This window comes from Passer domesticus, chromosome 3, assembly GCF_036417665.1.
Source record: "Passer domesticus isolate bPasDom1 chromosome 3, bPasDom1.hap1, whole genome shotgun sequence".
NCBI lineage: Eukaryota > Metazoa > Chordata > Aves > Passeriformes > Passeridae > Passer > Passer domesticus.
The window spans coordinates 76,337,618-76,353,478 of NC_087476.1; positions in this window are offsets into that span (position 1 = coordinate 76,337,618).

Consider the following 15,861-nt stretch of genomic DNA (forward strand, 5'->3'; position numbering starts at 1 on the left):
CTCCTGCAAACTGACATCAGCAACCTGGCCTGGTGACTTTTGTTTCTCTGGGGAAAAGGCATGCTTCATATTCTGGACCCTTAGGCGCGGAGTGGCCGGCTGCCTGCTGAAATTCCGCATGGATCAGGATGACGCCCAGATGCAAAGTGCCCCCACAGGCAACTACGGCTTCCCTGACAGTGCCATGTGCCTCCTGCAAATTGACATCAGGAACCTGGCCAGGTGACCTTTGTTTCTCTGGGTAAAGGCCACCGTTCCTCTCCCGTGCCCGGTCGCCTGGATTGGCCGGCTGCCTGCCGGAATTCCACACGGATCAGGATAGCTCCCAGATGGAAGGAGCCCCCACAGGCAACTGTGGCTGGTTTGACAGTGCCAAGTGCCTCCTGCAAACTGACATCAGGAACCTGGCCTGGTGACTTTTGTTTTTCTGGGTAAAGGCCATAGTTCGTGCCCAGTGCCCGGTGGCCTGGAGAGGCCGGCTGCCTGCTGAAATTCCAAACGGTTGAGGATACCTCCCAGATGCAATGTGCTCCCACAGGCAACTGTGGCTGGTTTGACAGTGCCAGAGTGCCTCCTGCAAACTGACATCAGGAACCTGGCCTGGTGACTTTTGTTTCTCTGGGGAAAGGCCATGATTCGTATCCAATTCCCGGTGGTCCGGAGTGCCCGGCTGCCTGCTCAAATTCCGCATGAATCAGGATACCTCCCAGATGCAAGGAGCCCCCACAGGTAACTGTGGCTGGTTTGACAGTGCCAAGTGCCTCCTGCAAACTGACATCAGGAACCTGGCTTGGTGAACTCTGTTTCCCTGGGGAAAGGCCATCGTTCCTATCCAGGGCCGGGTGGCCCGTAGTGGCCGGATGCCCGCTGAAATTCCGCACGGATCAGGATACCGCCTAGACGCAAGGTGCCCCCAAAGGCACCTGTGGCTGGTTTGACAGTGCCAAGTGCCTCCTGCAAACTGACATCAGGAACCTGGCCTGGTGACTTTTGTTTCTCTGGGGAAAGGCCATGGATCATGTCCAGGGCCTGGTGGCACGGGGTGCCAGGCTGCCTCCTGAAATTCCGCATGGATCAGGACAGCTCCCAGATGGAAAGTGCCCCCACAGGCAACTACGGCATCCCTGACAGTGCCAAGTGCCTCTTGCAAACTGACATCAGGAACCTGGCCGGGTGACTTTTGTTTCTCTGGGGAAAGGCCATCTTTCATGTCCAGGCCCTTGCGGCCCGGAGTGCCTGGCTGCCTGCTGAAATTCCTCACAAAACAGGATGCCTCCGAGATGCAAGGTGCCCCCACAGGCAACTGTGGCTGGTTTGACAGTGCCAAGTGCCTCCTGCAAACTGACATCAGCAACCTGGCCGGGGAGTTTTGTTTCTCTGGGGAAAGGCCATGGTTCATATCCTGGACACGTAGGACCGGAGTGGCCGGCTGCCTGCTGAAATTCCAAACGGATCAGGATGCCTCCCGGATGGAAAGTGCCCCCACAGGTAACTGTGGCTGGTTTGACAGTGCCAAGTGCCTCCTGCAAACTGACATCAGGAACCTGGCCTGGTGACTTTTGTTTCTCTGGGGAAAGGCCTTCATTCGTGTCCAGGGCCCGGTGGCCCGGATTGTCCGGCCGCCTGCTGAAATTCCGAACGGATCTGGATACCTCCCAGACCGATGGTACCACCTCCGGCAACTGTGGCTGGTTTGACAGTGCCAAGTGCCTCCTGCAAACTGACATCAGGAACCTGGCCTGGTAACATTTGTTTCTCTGAGGAAAGGCCATTGTATATGTCCAGGTCCTGGTGTCCCGTAGTGGCCGTCCGCCTCCTGAAATTCCTCACGGTTGAGGATACCTCCCAGATTCAACGTGCCTCCCACAGGCAACTGTGGCTGGTTTGACAGTGCCAAGTGCCTCCTGCAAACTGACATCAGGAACCTGGCCTGGTGACATTTTTTTCTCATGGGAAGTGCCATCGTTCTTGTCCAGGGCCCGGTGGCCCGGCGTGGCCGGCTGCCTGCTGAAATTCCGAACGGATCAGGATATCTCCAGGATGCAGGACGCCCCCACAGGCGACTGTGGCTGGTTTGACAGTGCCAAGTGCCTCCTGCAAACTGACATCAGCAACCTGGCCGGGGAGTTTTGTTTCTCTGGGGAAAGGCCGTGGTTCATATCCTGGACACATAGGCGCGGAGTGGCCGGCTGCCTGCTGAAATTCCGCAGAGATCAGGATGCCGCCCAGATTAAAGGAGCCCCCACAGGCAGCTGTGGCTGGTTTGACAGTGCCAAGTGCCTCCTGCAAACTGACATCAGGAACCTGGCCTGGTGACTTTTGTTTCTCTGGGGGAAGGGCATGGTTCGTGTCCAGGGCCCAGTGCCCGTAGTGGCCGGCCGCCTGCTGAAATTCCGCACGGATGAGGATGCCCCCAGGATGCAAGATGCCCCCACAGGCAACTGTGGCTGGTTTGACAGTGCCAAGTGCCTCCTGCAAACTGATATCAGGAACCTGGCCTGGTGACTTTTCTTTCTCTGGGGAAAGGCCATAGATCGTGTCCAGGGCCTTGCGGCCCGGAGTGTCCGGCTGCCTGCTGAAATTCCGCACGGATCAGTATGCCTCCCGGATGGAAAGTGCCCCCACAGGCACCTGTGGCTGGTTTGACAGTGCCAAGTGCCTCCTCTAAACGGACATCAGGAACTTGGGCTTGTGAGTTTCCTTTCCCAGAGAAAAGGGACAACGTTCGTGTCCAGGGGCCAGTGGCACTGAGTGGCCAGCTGCCTGCTGTAATTCTAAATCTCACAGGATGCCTCTTAGACGCAAGGGGCCACCGTCAGCAACTATGGCTAGTTTGACAGCGCCAAGTGCCTCCTGCAAAGTGATATCAGGAACCTGGCCTGGTGACTTTTCTTTCTCTGGGGAAAGGCCATAGATCGTGTCCAGGGCCTTGCGGCCCGGAGTGGCCGGCTGCCTGCTGAAATTCCTCACAAATCAGGATGCCTCCCGGATGGAAAGTGCCCCCACAGGTAACTGTGGCTGGTTTGACAGTGCCAAGTGCCTCCTGCAAACTGACATCAGGAACCTGGCCTGGTGACTTTTGTTTCTCTGGGGAAAGGCCATAGATCGTGTCCAGGGCCCGGTGGCATGGAGTGGCCGGCCGCCTGCTGAAATTCCGCGCGGATGAGGGTACCACCAGGATGCAGGATAGCACCAGGATGCAAGATACCCCCACAGGCAACTGTGGCTGGTTTGTCAGTGCCAAGTGCCTCCTGCAAACTGACATCAGGAATCTGGCCTCGTGACTTTTGTTTCTCTGGGGAAAGGCCATCTTTCATGTCCAGGCCCTTGCGGCCCGGGTTGCCCGGCTGCCTGCTGAAATTCCGAACAAATCAGGATGCCTCCGAGATGCAAGGTGCCCCCACAGGCACCTGTGGCTGGTTTGACAGTGCCAAGTGCCTCCTCTAAACGGACATCAGGAACTTGGGCTTGTGAGTTTCCTTTCCCAGAGAAAAGGGACAACGTTCGTGTCCAGGGGCCAGTGGCACTGAGTGGCCAGCTGCCTGCTGTAATTCTAAATCTCACAGGATGCCTCTTAGACGCAAGGGGCCACCGTCAGCAACTATGGCTAGTTGGACAGCGCCAAGTGCCTCCTGCAAACTGACATCAGGAACCTGGCCTGGTGACTTTTGTTTCTCTGGGGAAAGGCCATAGATCGTGTCCAGGGCCCGGTGGCATGGAGTGGCTGGCTGCCTGCTGAAATTCCGCGCGGATGAGGATACCACCAGGATGCAGGATACCACCAGGATGAAAGATACCCCCACAGGCAACTGTGGCTGGTTTGTCAGTGCCAAGTGCCTCCTGCAAACTGACAGCAGGAACCTGGCCTCGTGACTTTTGTTTCTCTGGGGAAAGGCCATAGATCGTGTCCAGGGCCTTGCGGCCCGGAGTGTCCGGCTGCCTGCTGAAATTCCGCACGGATCAGTATGCCTCCCGGATGGAAAGTGCCCCCACAGGCACCTGTGGCTGGTTTGACAGTGCCAAGTGCCTCCTCTAAACGGACATCAGGAACTTGGGCTTGTGAGTTTCCTTTCCCAGAGAAAAGGGACAACGTTCGTGTCCAGGGGCCAGTGGCACTGAGTGGCCAGCTGCCTGCTGTAATTCTAAATCTCACAGGATGCCTCTTAGACGCAAGGGGCCACCGTCAGCAACTATGGCTAGTTTGACAGCGCCAAGTGCCTCCTGCAAAGTGATATCAGGAACCTGGCCTGGTGACTTTTCTTTCTCTGGGGAAAGGCCATAGATCGTGTCCAGGGCCTTGCGGCCCGGAGTGTCCGGCTGCCTGCTGAAATTCCTCACAAATCAGGATGCCTCCCGGATGGAAAGTGCCCCCACAGGTAACTGTGGCTGGTTTGACAGTGCCAAGTGCCTCCTGCAAACTGACATCAGGAACCTGGCCTGGTGACTTTTGTTTCTCTGGGGAAAGGCCTTCGTTCGTGTCCAGGGCCCGGTGGCATGGAGTGGCCGGCCGCCTGCTGAAATTCCGCGCGGATGAGGGTACCACCAGGATGCAGGATAGCACCAGGATGCAAGATACCCCCACAGGCAACTGTGGCTGGTTTGTCAGTGCCAAGTGCCTCCTGCAAACTGACATCAGGAATCTGGCCTCGTGACTTTTGTTTCTCTGGGGAAAGGCCATCTTTCATGTCCAGGCCCTTGCGGCCCGGATTGCCCGGCTGCCTGCTGAAATTCCGAACAAATCAGGATGCCTCCGAGATGCAAGGTGCCCCCACAGGCACCTGTGGCTGGTTTGACAGTGCCAAGTGCCTCCTCTAAACGGACATCAGGAACTTGGGCTTGTGAGTTTCCTTTCCCAGAGAAAAGGGACAACGTTCGTGTCCAGGGGCCAGTGGCACTGAGTGGCCAGCTGCCTGCTGTAATTCTAAATCTCACAGGATGCCTCTTAGACGCAAGGGGCCACCGTCAGCAACTATGGCTAGTTGGACAGCGCCAAGTGCCTCCTGCAAACTGACATCAGGAACCTGGCCTGGTGACTTTTGTTTCTCTGGGGAAAGGCCATAGATCGTGTCCAGGGCCCGGTGGCATGGAGTGGCTGGCTGCCTGCTGAAATTCCGCGCGGATGAGGATACCACCAGGATGCAGGATACCACCAGGATGAAAGATACCCCCACAGGCAACTGTGGCTGGTTTGTCAGTGCCAAGTGCCTCCTGCAAACTGACAGCAGGAACCTGGCCTCGTGACTTTTGTTTCTCTGGGGAAAGGCCATAGATCGTGTCCAGGGCCTGGTGGCCCAGAGTGGCCGGCTGCCTCCTGAAATTCCGCATGGATCAGGCTGCCTCCCAGATAAAAGGAGCCCCCACAAGCAGCTGTGGCTGGTTTGACAGTGCCAAGTGCCTCCTGCAAACTGACAGCAGGAACCTGGCCTGGTGACTTTTGTTTCTCTGGGGAAAGGCCATCGTTCCTATCCACGGCCGGGGGGCCCGGATTGGCCATCTGCCTGCTGAAATTCCGCAAGGACCAGGATGACTTCCTGACCGAAGGTACCACCACAGCCATCTGTGGCTGGTTTGACAGTGCCAAGTGCCTCCTGCAAACTGACATCAGCAACCTGGCCTGGTGACTTTTGTTTCTCTGGGGAAAAGGCATGCTTCATATTCTGGACCCTTAGGCGCGGAGTGGCCGGCTGCCTGCTGAAATTCCGCATGGATCAGGATGACGCCCAGATGCAAAGTGCCCCCACAGGCAACTACAGCTTCCCTGACAGTGCCAAGTGCCTCCTGCAAATTGACATCAGGAACCTGGCCAGGTGACCTTTGTTTCTCTGGGTAAAGACCACAGTTCCTCTCCCGTGCCCGTTGGCCTGGAATGGCCGGCTGCCTGCCGGAATTCCACACGGATCAGGATAGCTCCCAGATGGAAGGAGCCCCCACAGGCAACTGTGGCTGGTTTGACAGTGCCAAGTGCCTCCTCCAAACTGACATCAGGAACCTGGCCTGGTGACTTTTGTTTTTCTGGGTAAAGGCCATAGTTCGTGCCCAGTGCCCGGTGGCCTGGAGAGGCCGGCTGCCTGCTGAAATTCCAAACGGTTGAGGATACCTCCCAGATGCAATGTGCTCCCACAGGCAACTGTGGCTGGTTTGACAGTGCCAGAGTGCCTCCTGCAAACTGACATCAGGAACCTGGCCTGGTGACTTTTGTTTCTCTGGGGAAAGGCCATGGTTCATGTCCAGGGCCTGGTGGCACGGAGTGCCAGGCTGCATCCTGAAATTCCGCATGGATCAGGATGACGCCCAGATGGAAAGTGCCCCCGCAGGCAACTACGGCTTCCCTGACAGTGCCAAGTGCCTCTTGCAAACTGACATCAGGAACCTGGCCGGGTGACTTTTGTTTCTCTGGGAAAAGGCCATGCTTCATATCCTGGACCCTTAGGACCGGAGAGGCCGACTGCGTGCTGAAATTCCGAACGGATCAGCATGCCGCCCAAATGCAAGGCACCCCCACAGGCACCTGTGGCTGGTTTGACAGTGCCTAGTGCCTCCTGCAAACTGACATCAGGAACCTGGCCTGGTGACTTTTCTTTCTCTGGGATAAGGCCATGCTTCATATCCTGGACATGTAGGACCGGAGAGGCCGGCTGCCTGCTGAAATTCCGTACGGATCAGGATGCCTCCCAGATTCAAGGTGCCCCCACAGGCAACAGTGGCTCGTTTGAGAGAGCCAAGTGCCTCCTGCAAACTGACATCAGGAACCTGGCCGGGTGACTTTTGTTTCTCGGGGGAAAGGCCATGATTCGTGTCCAGTTCCCGGTGGTCCGGAGTGGCCGGCTGCCTGCTCAAATTCCGCAAGAATCAGGATAGTTCCCAGATGCAAGGTGCCCCTACAGGCAACTGTGGTTGGTTAGACAGTGCCAAGTGCCTCATGCAAACTGACATTAGGAACCTGGCCTGGTGAATTTTGTTTCTCTGGGGAAAGGCCATCATTATTCTCCTGGGCTTGGTGGCCAGTAGTGGCCGGATGCCCGCTGAAATTCCGCACGGATCAGGATAGCTTCCAGATGAAAGGAGCCCCAACAGGCAACTGTGGCTGCTTTGACAGTGCCTAGTGCCTCCTGCAAACTGACATCAGGAACCTGGCCTGGTGACTTTTGTTTCTCTGGGGAAAGGCCATGATTCCTGTCCCGGGCCGGGAGGCTCAGAGTGGCCGGCTGGCTGCTGAAATTCCGAACGGATCAGGATGCCGCCCAGATGCAAAGTGCCCCCACAGGCAACAGTGGCTGGTTTGACAGTGCCAAGTGCCTCCTGCAAACTGACATCAGCAACCTGGCCTGGTGACTTTTCTTTCTCTAGGGAAAGGCCATGCTTCATATCCTGGACATGTAGGACCGGAGAGGCCGGCTGCCTGCTGAAATTCTGTACGGATCAGGATGCCTCCCAGATTCAAGGTGCCCCCACAGGCAACAGTGGCTGGTTTGACAGTGCAAAGTGCCTCCTGCAAACTGACATCAGGAACCTGGCCTGGTGACTTTTGTTTCTCTGGGGAAAGGCCATGATTCGTGTCCAGTTCCCGGTGGTCCGGAGTGGCCGTCTGCATGCTGAAATTCCGAACGGATCAGGATGCCTCCCAGATGCAAAGTGCCTCCACAGGCACCTGTGGCTGGTTTGACAGTGCCAAGTGCCTCCTACAAACTGACATCAGGAACCTGGCCTGGTGACGTTTGTTTCTCTGGGGAAAGGCCATGCTTCATATCCTGGACCCATAGGACTGGAGTGGCCAGCTGCCTGCTGAAATTCCGCAGAGATCAGGATGCCGCCCAGATGAAAGGAGCCCCCACAGGCAGCTGTGTCTGGTTTGACAGTGCCAAGTGCCTCCTGCAAACTGACATCAGGAACCTGGCCTGGTGACTTTTGTTTCTCTGGGGAAAGGGCATGGTTCGTGTCCAGGGCCCAGTGCCCGTAGTGGCCGGCCGCCTGCTGAAATTCCGCACGGATGAGGATGCCCCCAGGATGCAAGATGCCCCCACAGGCAACTGTGGCTGGTTTGACAGTGCCAAGTGCCTCCTGCAAACTGATATCAGGAACCTGGCCTGGTGACTTTTCTTTCTCTGGGGAAAGGCCATAGATCGTGTCCAGGGCCTTGCGGCCCGGAGTGTCCGGCTGCCTGCTGAAATTCCGCACGGATCAGTATGCCTCCCGGATGGAAAGTGCCCCCACAGGCACCTGTGGCTGGTTTGACAGTGCCAAGTGCCTCCTCTAAACGGACATCAGGAACTTGGGCTTGTGAGTTTCCTTTCCCAGAGAAAAGGGACAACGTTCGTGTCCAGGGGCCAGTGGCACTGAGTGGCCAGCTGCCTGCTGTAATTCTAAATCTCACAGGATGCCTCTTAGACGCAAGGGGCCACCGTCAGCAACTATGGCTAGTTTGACAGCGCCAAGTGCCTCCTGCAAAGTGATATCAGGAACCTGGCCTGGTGACTTTTCTTTCTCTGGGGAAAGGCCATAGATCGTGTCCAGGGCCTTGCGGCCCGGAGTGTCCGGCTGCCTGCTGAAATTCCTCACAAATCAGGATGCCTCCCGGATGGAAAGTGCCCCCACAGGTAACTGTGGCTGGTTTGACAGTGCCAAGTGCCTCCTGCAAACTGACATCAGGAACCTGGCCTGGTGACTTTTGTTTCTCTGGGGAAAGGCCTTCGTTCGTGTCCAGGGCCCGGTGGCATGGAGTGGCCGGCCGCCTGCTGAAATTCCGCGCGGATGAGGGTACCACCAGGATGCAGGATAGCACCAGGATGCAAGATACCCCCACAGGCAACTGTGGCTGGTTTGTCAGTGCCAAGTGCCTCCTGCAAACTGACATCAGGAATCTGGCCTCGTGACTTTTGTTTCTCTGGGGAAAGGCCATCTTTCATGTCCAGGCCCTTGCGGCCCGGATTGCCCGGCTGCCTGCTGAAATTCCGAACAAATCAGGATGCCTCCGAGATGCAAGGTGCCCCCACAGGCACCTGTGGCTGGTTTGACAGTGCCAAGTGCCTCCTCTAAACGGACATCAGGAACTTGGGCTTGTGAGTTTCCTTTCCCAGAGAAAAGGGACAACGTTCGTGTCCAGGGGCCAGTGGCACTGAGTGGCCAGCTGCCTGCTGTAATTCTAAATCTCACAGGATGCCTCTTAGACGCAAGGGGCCACCGTCAGCAACTATGGCTAGTTGGACAGCGCCAAGTGCCTCCTGCAAACTGACATCAGGAACCTGGCCTGGTGACTTTTGTTTCTCTGGGGAAAGGCCATAGATCGTGTCCAGGGCCCGGTGGCATGGAGTGGCTGGCTGCCTGCTGAAATTCCGCGCGGATGAGGATACCACCAGGATGCAGGATACCACCAGGATGAAAGATACCCCCACAGGCAACTGTGGCTGGTTTGTCAGTGCCAAGTGCCTCCTGCAAACTGACAGCAGGAACCTGGCCTCGTGACTTTTGTTTCTCTGGGGAAAGGCCATAGATCGTGTCCAGGGCCTGGTGGCCCAGAGTGGCCGGCTGCCTCCTGAAATTCCGCATGGATCAGGCTGCCTCCCAGATAAAAGGAGCCCCCACAAGCAGCTGTGGCTGGTTTGACAGTGCCAAGTGCCTCCTGCAAACTGACAGCAGGAACCTGGCCTGGTGACTTTTGTTTCTCTGGGGAAAGGCCATCGTTCCTATCCACGGCCGGGGGGCCCGGATTGGCCATCTGCCTGCTGAAATTCCGCAAGGACCAGGATGACTTCCTGACCGAAGGTACCACCACAGCCATCTGTGGCTGGTTTGACAGTGCCAAGTGCCTCCTGCAAACTGACATCAGCAACCTGGCCTGGTGACTTTTGTTTCTCTGGGGAAAAGGCATGCTTCATATTCTGGACCCTTAGGCGCGGAGTGGCCGGCTGCCTGCTGAAATTCCGCATGGATCAGGATGACGCCCAGATGCAAAGTGCCCCCACAGGCAACTACAGCTTCCCTGACAGTGCCAAGTGCCTCCTGCAAATTGACATCAGGAACCTGGCCAGGTGACCTTTGTTTCTCTGGGTAAAGACCACAGTTCCTCTCCCGTGCCCGTTGGCCTGGAATGGCCGGCTGCCTGCCGGAATTCCACACGGATCAGGATAGCTCCCAGATGGAAGGAGCCCCCACAGGCAACTGTGGCTGGTTTGACAGTGCCAAGTGCCTCCTCCAAACTGACATCAGGAACCTGGCCTGGTGACTTTTGTTTTTCTGGGTAAAGGCCATAGTTCGTGCCCAGTGCCCGGTGGCCTGGAGAGGCCGGCTGCCTGCTGAAATTCCAAACGGTTGAGGATACCTCCCAGATGCAATGTGCTCCCACAGGCAACTGTGGCTGGTTTGACAGTGCCAGAGTGCCTCCTGCAAACTGACATCAGGAACCTGGCCTGGTGACTTTTGTTTCTCTGGGGAAAGGCCATGGTTCATGTCCAGGGCCTGGTGGCACGGAGTGCCAGGCTGCATCCTGAAATTCCGCATGGATCAGGATGACGCCCAGATGGAAAGTGCCCCCGCAGGCAACTACGGCTTCCCTGACAGTGCCAAGTGCCTCTTGCAAACTGACATCAGGAACCTGGCCGGGTGACTTTTGTTTCTCTGGGAAAAGGCCATGCTTCATATCCTGGACCCTTAGGACCGGAGAGGCCGACTGCGTGCTGAAATTCCGAACGGATCAGCATGCCGCCCAAATGCAAGGCACCCCCACAGGCACCTGTGGCTGGTTTGACAGTGCCTAGTGCCTCCTGCAAACTGACATCAGGAACCTGGCCTGGTGACTTTTCTTTCTCTGGGATAAGGCCATGCTTCATATCCTGGACATGTAGGACCGGAGAGGCCGGCTGCCTGCTGAAATTCCGTACGGATCAGGATGCCTCCCAGATTCAAGGTGCCCCCACAGGCAACAGTGGCTCGTTTGAGAGAGCCAAGTGCCTCCTGCAAACTGACATCAGGAACCTGGCCGGGTGACTTTTGTTTCTCGGGGGAAAGGCCATGATTCGTGTCCAGTTCCCGGTGGTCCGGAGTGGCCGGCTGCCTGCTCAAATTCCGCAAGAATCAGGATAGTTCCCAGATGCAAGGTGCCCCTACAGGCAACTGTGGTTGGTTAGACAGTGCCAAGTGCCTCATGCAAACTGACATTAGGAACCTGGCCTGGTGAATTTTGTTTCTCTGGGGAAAGGCCATCATTATTCTCCTGGGCTTGGTGGCCAGTAGTGGCCGGATGCCCGCTGAAATTCCGCACGGATCAGGATAGCTTCCAGATGAAAGGAGCCCCAACAGGCAACTGTGGCTGCTTTGACAGTGCCTAGTGCCTCCTGCAAACTGACATCAGGAACCTGGCCTGGTGACTTTTGTTTCTCTGGGGAAAGGCCATGATTCCTGTCCCGGGCCGGGAGGCTCAGAGTGGCCGGCTGGCTGCTGAAATTCCGAACGGATCAGGATGCCGCCCAGATGCAAAGTGCCCCCACAGGCAACAGTGGCTGGTTTGACAGTGCCAAGTGCCTCCTGCAAACTGACATCAGCAACCTGGCCTGGTGACTTTTCTTTCTCTAGGGAAAGGCCATGCTTCATATCCTGGACATGTAGGACCGGAGAGGCCGGCTGCCTGCTGAAATTCTGTACGGATCAGGATGCCTCCCAGATTCAAGGTGCCCCCACAGGCAACAGTGGCTGGTTTGACAGTGCAAAGTGCCTCCTGCAAACTGACATCAGGAACCTGGCCTGGTGACTTTTGTTTCTCTGGGGAAAGGCCATGATTCGTGTCCAGTTCCCGGTGGTCCGGAGTGGCCGTCTGCATGCTGAAATTCCGAACGGATCAGGATGCCTCCCAGATGCAAAGTGCCTCCACAGGCACCTGTGGCTGGTTTGACAGTGCCAAGTGCCTCCTACAAACTGACATCAGGAACCTGGCCTGGTGACGTTTGTTTCTCTGGGGAAAGGCCATGCTTCATATCCTGGACCCATAGGACTGGAGTGGCCGGCTGCATGCTGAAATTCCGCACGGATCAGGATAGCTCCCAGATAGAAAGTGCCCCCACAGGCAACTGCGGCATCCCTGACAGTGCCAAGTGCCTCCTGCAAACTGACATCAGGAACCTGGCCTGGTGTCTTTTGTTTCTCTGGGGAAAGGCCATCGTTCCTATCCAGGGCCGGGCGGCCCGGGGTGGCCGGCTGCCTGCTGAAATTCCAAACGGATCAGGATACCACAAGGATGCAAGGTGCCCCCACAGGCAACTGTGGCTGGTTTGACAGTGCCAAGTGCCTCCTGCAAACTGACATCAGGAACCTGGCCTGGTAACATTTGTTTCTCTGGGGAAAGGCCATTGTATATGTCCAGGTCCTGGTGTCCCGTAGTGGCCGTCCGCCTCCTGAAATTCCTCACGGTTGAGGATACCTCCCAGATTCAACGTGCCTCCCACAGGCAACTGTGGCTGGTTTGACAGTGCCAAGTGCCTCCTGCAAACTGACATCAGGAACCTGGCCTGGTGACATTTTTTTCTCATGGGAAGTGCCATCGTTCTTGTCCAGGGCCCAGTGGCCCGGCGTGGCCGGCTGCCTGCTGAAATTCCGAACGGATCAGGATACCTCCAGGATGCAGGACGCCCCCACAGGCGACTGTGGCTGGTTTGACAGTGCCAAGTGCCTCCTGCAAACTGACATCAGCAACCTGGCCGGGGAGTTTTGTTTCTCTGGGGAAAGGCCGTGGTTCATATCCTGGACACATAGGCGCGGAGTGGCCGGCTGCCTGCTGAAATTCCGCAGAGATCAGGATGCCGCCCTGATTAAAGGAGCCCCCACAGGCAGCTGTGTCTGGTTTGACAGTGCCAAGTGCCTCCTGCAAACTGACATCAGGAACCTGGCCTGGTGACTTTTGTTTCTCTGGGGGAAGGGCATGGTTCGTGTCCAGGGCCCAGTGCCCTGGAGTGGCCGGCCGCCTGCTGAAATTCCGCACGGATGAGGATGCCCCCAGGATGCAAGATGCCCCCACAGGCAACTGTGGCTGGTTTGACAGTGCCAAGTGCCTCCTGCAAACTGATATCAGGAACCTGGCCTGGTGACTTTTCTTTCTCTGGGGAAAGGCCATAGATCGTGTCCAGGGCCTTGCGGCCCGGAGTGTCCGGCTGCCTGCTGAAATTCCGCACGGATCAGTATGCCTCCCGGATGGAAAGTGCCCCCACAGGCACCTGTGGCTGGTTTGACAGTGCCAAGTGCCTCCTCTAAACGGACATCAGGAACTTGGGCTTGTGAGTTTCCTTTCCCAGAGAAAAGGGACAACGTTCGTGTCCAGGGGCCAGTGGCACTGAGTGGCCAGCTGCCTGCTGTAATTCTAAATCTCACAGGATGCCTCTTAGACGCAAGGGGCCACCGTCAGCAACTATGGCTAGTTTGACAGCGCCAAGTGCCTCCTGCAAAGTGATATCAGGAACCTGGCCTGGTGACTTTTCTTTCTCTGGGGAAAGGCCATAGATCGTGTCCAGGGCCTTGCGGCCCGGAGTGGCCGGCTGCCTGCTGAAATTCCTCACAAATCAGGATGCCTCCCGGATGGAAAGTGCCCCCACAGGTAACTGTGGCTGGTTTGACAGTGCCAAGTGCCTCCTGCAAACTGACATCAGGAACCTGGCCTGGTGACTTTTGTTTCTCTGGGGAAAGGCCTTCGTTCGTGTCCAGGGCCCGGTGGCATGGAGTGGCCGGCCGCCTGCTGAAATTCCGCGCGGATGAGGGTACCACCAGGATGCAGGATAGCACCAGGATGCAAGATACCCCCACAGGCAACTGTGGCTGGTTTGTCAGTGCCAAGTGCCTCCTGCAAACTGACATCAGGAATCTGGCCTCGTGACTTTTGTTTCTCTGGGGAAAGGCCATCTTTCATGTCCAGGCCCTTGCGGCCCGGATTGCCCGGCTGCCTGCTGAAATTCCGAACAAATCAGGATGCCTCCGAGATGCAAGGTGCCCCCACAGGCACCTGTGGCTGGTTTGACAGTGCCAAGTGCCTCCTCTAAACGGACATCAGGAACTTGGGCTTGTGAGTTTCCTTTCCCAGAGAAAAGGGACAACGTTCGTGTCCAGGGGCCAGTGGCACTGAGTGGCCAGCTGCCTGCTGTAATTCTAAATCTCACAGGATGCCTCTTAGACGCAAGGGGCCACCGTCAGCAACTATGGCTAGTTGGACAGCGCCAAGTGCCTCCTGCAAACTGACATCAGGAACCTGGCCTGGTGACTTTTGTTTCTCTGGGGAAAGGCCATAGATCGTGTCCAGGGCCCGGTGGCATGGAGTGGCTGGCTGCCTGCTGAAATTCCGCGCGGATGAGGATACCACCAGGATGCAGGATACCACCAGGATGAAAGATACCCCCACAGGCAACTGTGGCTGGTTTGTCAGTGCCAAGTGCCTCCTGCAAACTGACAGCAGGAACCTGGCCTCGTGACTTTTGTTTCTCTGGGGAAAGGCCATAGATCGTGTCCAGGGCCTGGTGGCCCAGAGTGGCCGGCTGCCTCCTGAAATTCCGCATGGATCAGGCTGCCTCCCAGATAAAAGGAGCCCCCACAAGCAGCTGTGGCTGGTTTGACAGTGCCAAGTGCCTCCTGCAAACTGACAGCAGGAACCTGGCCTGGTGACTTTTGTTTCTCTGGGGAAAGGCCATCGTTCCTATCCACGGCCGGGGGGCCCGGATTGGCCATCTGCCTGCTGAAATTCCGCAAGGACCAGGATGACTTCCTGACCGAAGGTACCACCACAGGCATCTGTGGCTGGTTTGACAGTGCCAAGTGCCTCCTGCAAACTGACATCAGCAACCTGGCCTGGTGACTTTTGTTTCTCTGGGGAAAAGGCATGCTTCATATTCTGGACCCTTAGGCGCGGAGTGGCCGGCTGCCTGCTGAAATTCCGCATGGATCAGGATGACGCCCAGATGCAAAGTGCCCCCACAGGCAACTACAGCTTCCCTGACAGTGCCAAGTGCCTCCTGCAAATTGACATCAGGAACCTGGCCAGGTGACCTTTGTTTCTCTGGGTAAAGGCCACAGTTCCTCTCCCGTGCCCGTTGGCCTGGAATGGCCGGCTGCCTGCCGGAATTCCACACGGATCAGGATAGCTCCCAGATGGAAGGAGCCCCCACAGGCAACTGTGGCTGGTTTGACAGTGCCAAGTGCCTCCTGCAAACTGACATCAGGAACCTGGCCTGGTGACTTTTGTTTTTCTGGGTAAAGGCCATAGTTCGTGCCCAGTGCCCGGTGGCCTGGAGAGGCCGGCTGCCTGCTGAAATTCCAAACGGTTGAGGATACCTCCCAGATGCAATGTGCTCCCACAGGCAACTGTGGCTGGTTTGACAGTGCCAGAGTGCCTCCTGCAAACTGACATCAGGAACCTGGCCTGGTGACTTTTGTTTCTCTGGGGAAAGGCCATGGTTCATGTCCAGGGCCTGGTGGCACGGAGTGCCAGGCTGCATCCTGAAATTCCGCATGGATCAGGATGACGCCCAGATGGAAAGTGCCCCCGCAGGCAACTACGGCTTCCCTGACAGTGCCAAGTGCCTCTTGCAAACTGACATCAGGAACCTGGCCGGGTGACTTTTGTTTCTCTGGGAAAAGGCCATGCTTCATATCCTGGACCCTTAGGACCGGAGAGGCCGACTGCGTGCTGAAATTCCGAACAGATCAGCATGCCACCCAAATGCAAGGCACCCCCACAGGCACCTGTGGCTGGTTTGACAGTGCCTAGTGCCTCCTGCAAACTGACATCAGGAACCTGGCCTGGTGACTTTTCTTTCTCTGGGATAAGGCCATGCTTCATATCCTGGACATGTAGGACCGGAGAGGCCGGCTGCCTGCTGAAATTCCGTACGGATCAGG